We start from the raw sequence: 4235 nt of genomic DNA, 5'->3' as shown, positions 1-4235 counted from the left end.
TGTGGGGCACTACAACAAGGAGTACTTCTTTACTCCGGACATTACCAGTGACAACTTGGCCTTTGCGAGAGGAGGTATAAACTTGTCTTTGTCTGGTCGATGCTTTAACATAAAGTGTTTCCTTTCATCTTTTCTTAAACTTAATCTGTTTTTCAGGCCCTTGGTTACGTCCGACCCCAACACCAAACATGGTGTCGAGGTCCAACACTCTGGCCAGGATGTCTGATGCAGCAAAATGTGTCAAGACCCTGACACTCGAAAAGAACTTGAGGTCATCTGGCCTCCTGGATCCTCGCCATGAAAATAGAGGGCCCGTGGTGGGCGAAGCCACTGCCGAGGGGGTTCCCGAGCAGCAACCTCCTATGCCTCCTCCTAGGAGGATGCCAACAGGAGTTACAATCAGGGAACCCACGGGTAGCCCTTCCGCAGAAAGGGCTTCTGCTCCCCAAGGCAAGGGGAAAGAAAAGGCCAAAGAACCCATTGTTGACTTGGGAGAATCTTCCGACGATAATGGTAAAGTTATTTCGCTTTTAAATGGTTTACCGATTCCCAGTAACTTGTTTGACGGGGATGGTAACTTTACATATGCTCCAAACTTAGGATCAGACTTCTTCATGCCAGATAATGAGTATATGACTAATAGAGTCAGTAGTGTAGCAACCAGTAGTTGTAGCTCGGGTATTTACTTTGTTACCTCCTTTCAATTGTCTAACTTACTCTCACCTGCCTCTTTTTTTTATAAACTTGCTATGTTTATCTTCATGCAGATATGTCAACTCCCAACATTTTCGACATGTACCAGGCCGAGGAGGAAGAGGAAGTTCCTCAACTCCAACGGAAGCCTAAGAAGAGAACCGGTGAATCCAGTTGAGGCCCTCCAGCCAAGAAGGGTCGACCAGAAGATCCTCCTCAGGGTACGCCTACTGGGCAAAGTCCTGCGCCGACTGGGCAAACTCCTTCTCCTCCTCCAGCTCCTTCTGAACAGCAAACTACTCATGTTCGGCCGAATCCTCCAGCTGCGTCTGCCAGGGAGCATCTTTCTCGTGAAGAGAACCCTACTAGAAAGAGAATAGAAAGGGCCTTAAAAAAAGAGCGAGGGAGTGATGGGCTACTTTAGTCTATATGTTGCTCGTGAGCCGCCAAGTACCAGTCTCGCAACAGTACTGGCGCAAAAGGATCGGTCCTTCACTTGCTGATCGTTCGCGAGTCGAACTCGCTCTCTTGCCACGCCTTTCACTCACTCGCTTGAGTCGGACTCAATCACTCTTTTTTTTTGGAGGATCATTCGTTCTTCACTCTCTTAATATTTCCATATTACCCGCAGGGAGCGCAGCAACCAAGGTCATGGGGCCAGACTCATGAGCCATGCCATCCGATTCGCCAGGGACCGCCTCGATCGCATTGGCAAAGGCGAGCGTGTTAGGGTCGCAATGGTCCAAGCTGAAGAGCTGCCAGTCGACCAGATCGTGAACATGGCTTTGAACGGAATCTCCAGCGTAAGTGTTTCTTTATTCTTCGAGTCTTTAGTTTTTTAGTCCTTGTGATAAGTTCTAACTCCTTCTTCTTCGTGCACAGGCCTTACTTTCTGCCATTGCTGCTCGTACTCGAGCCCAGTCTTACATCGAGCAGGTCGAGGCAAAAGCCATCGAGAGGTATCAGGTGAAGGCGGCCGAGGAGCTTTTGGCTACTGAGGCTAAGCATGTTAAGGAGTTGGAGGCGGTGACCCGAGAGAGGGATGCAGCGGTGACTAAGCTGTCCGAGGCTGAAGCTGCGAAGGAAGCAGCGGTCAAGTTGAGGCAAGAGTACCGGGAGTTCAACAAAACCCATCTCCGCGAAATCAAGCATCTAGGGGAGGTACTCAAGACCAAGGATAAGGCTATTCTTTCCCTCGAGGGAAAAGTGAAGCAGTTGGAGCTTGACAACTCCAAGAATCTGGAAAAGTATAAGAGGACAACACTCCGATGTTTCTACAATTTCTAGAAACACAATCAGGGTGCTGACTTTAGCTACCTTTCAGAGGAAGTCAGAACTGCGGAGCTGGCCCGATGTGCTGCCCAACTGGCCGAAGAGGAAGTAAGAGCCGCGACCCCTGCCACTCCAAGCATCGCTGGTTTGGAAGAAGAAGATGCTGTTGAGGACGTGACTAACCAGGATGGTGCCCAGGATCCTCCAGCCCCGAATGCCTCTTGAATTCTTCTCATTTGTTTTTTCTTCTTTTTTGGATATACGACCCAAGGGTCGTGATGTAAAGACAGTAGTTTCTTTTTTAAACTTTGCTGTACGGGCAGCAAATCTTTTTACTTTGAACAGTTACACCCAAGCTTAAATCTTGATGTTATAATATTTATAACATTTGTCCGTATGACCGAACTTAGCATAGTACTTTGCCATGATTTATCAAACACAAATTTTGAAAAATACTCTAAGTACTATAGCATGCTTTCACTTATTTTGTTCATGTGTTTACATACCTTGAGAAGTATGCTTTGCTATCGATGTGCCTTATATGCCCCCCAAGTGATCGAGGAGCTTTAGGTCCTTGGTCACTTGCCTTGACCATAACCTGCTCGATCATTCCTGTTCGTAGTAAAACTGATACTTGTAATACAGCAAAACAACACACGTAATGAACAAATACTTGTAAATATAAATTCACAAAGGTTGGCAAGAATGACTGGCTGAGCACAGTCCCTTATAATATCGTATTAAAAATGGACTAAACATGTCTTTACGAGTGATTCTGAAATAGAATCTTACATATACGAGCAGTTAGCCATACAGCGTGGCTAACCCTCTTTGCAAAACTTGTAAAAATTAAAAAGAGAAATTTAAACAAGCCAGTCCTTTAAGAAGGGTTGTTCATTGATAATACTTGCGCAGGTGTTCTCCATTCCAATAGCGCGGAACGAGATCTCGGTTTAAGCGTGCAAGTTTGTAGGTGCCTGGGTGAAGGACTTCTTCAATCTGGTAAGGTCCTTCCCAGTTAGGTCCGAGCACTCCAGCAGTTGGGTCGCGGGTATTTAAGAAAACTCGTCGTAGCACCAAATCTCCCACGTTGAATTTTCTTTCTTTAACTTTGGAGTTAAAGTACTGGGCGAATTTTTGCTGGTAGGCAGCAACTCGGAGTTGAGATTTTTCTCGAATCTCGTCGATCGAGTCTAGGGACTCCATCATCAGCTGGCTGTTTACGTCCTGGTCATAAGTCAAACGTCGATGTGAGGGGGGATCTAACTCGACAGGTAACATGGCCTCATATCCGTAGGCTAGGGAAAATGGGGTATGCCCGGTTGCTGTTCGATGGGATGTTCTATACGACCAGAGGACTTCAGGCAGTTGTTCTGGCCACGCTCCTTTGGCTTCTTCAAGTCTTTTCTTCAGGGTGTCCTTAAGAGTTTTGTTCACGGCTTCGACTTGCCCATTCGCTTGGGGATGTGCGACTGAAGAAAAACTTTTAATGACTCCATGCCTTTCGCAGAAATCAGTGAATAAATCACTGTCAAATTGGGTCCCGTTGTCTGAAACTATCTTCCTGGGCAATCCATACCGGCATACAATGTTCTTGATAACGAAGTCGAGAACTTTTTTGGTCGTGATGGTTGCGAGTGGTTCAGCTTCGGCCCATTTTGTGAAGTAATCGACTGCCACGACTGCGTACTTTACTCCTCCTTTCCCTGTTGGCAGGGATCCAATCAAATCTATCCCCCACACTGCGAAGGGCCATGGGCTCTGCATCTGTTTTAGTTCATTCGGAGCTGCTCGTGGGATCTTGGAGAACCTCTGACATTTGTCGCATCTTCGTACATACTCCATTGAATCCTCGTTCATTGTTGGCCAGAAGTAACCTTGTCTTAGAACCTTTTTGGCCAAACTTTGCCCCTTAGCATGATCTCCGCAGAAGCCTTCATGCACCTCCTTCATGAGTTCCTTAGCTTTTTCTGGTGTAACGCACCTGAGCAGTGGCATTGAATATCCTCTTCGATACATAATACCATCGACCAGTATGTACCTAGCGGCTCGCCTTTGCAGAGTCCTGGCTTTATTTCTATCTGTTGGTAGTGCACCATTTGTCAGATACTCCAAGTAAGGCGCCATCCATGTATCTTCCATTCGAATTTCCATACTGGACTCAGTTGCTTGTATACTTGGCTTGCTTAATCTTTCCACTGGCACAATGTTTAAAGTGTCAGCATCCTTCGCGCTCGCGAGTTTGGCTAAGGCGTCTGCATTTGTATTTT

Source organism: Humulus lupulus, chromosome 4 (genome assembly GCF_963169125.1).
Source record: "Humulus lupulus chromosome 4, drHumLupu1.1, whole genome shotgun sequence".
NCBI classification, from domain to species: domain Eukaryota; kingdom Viridiplantae; phylum Streptophyta; class Magnoliopsida; order Rosales; family Cannabaceae; genus Humulus; species Humulus lupulus.
The sequence above is the reverse complement of the archived record's forward strand: the minus strand, read 5'-3'. Positions refer to the sequence as shown.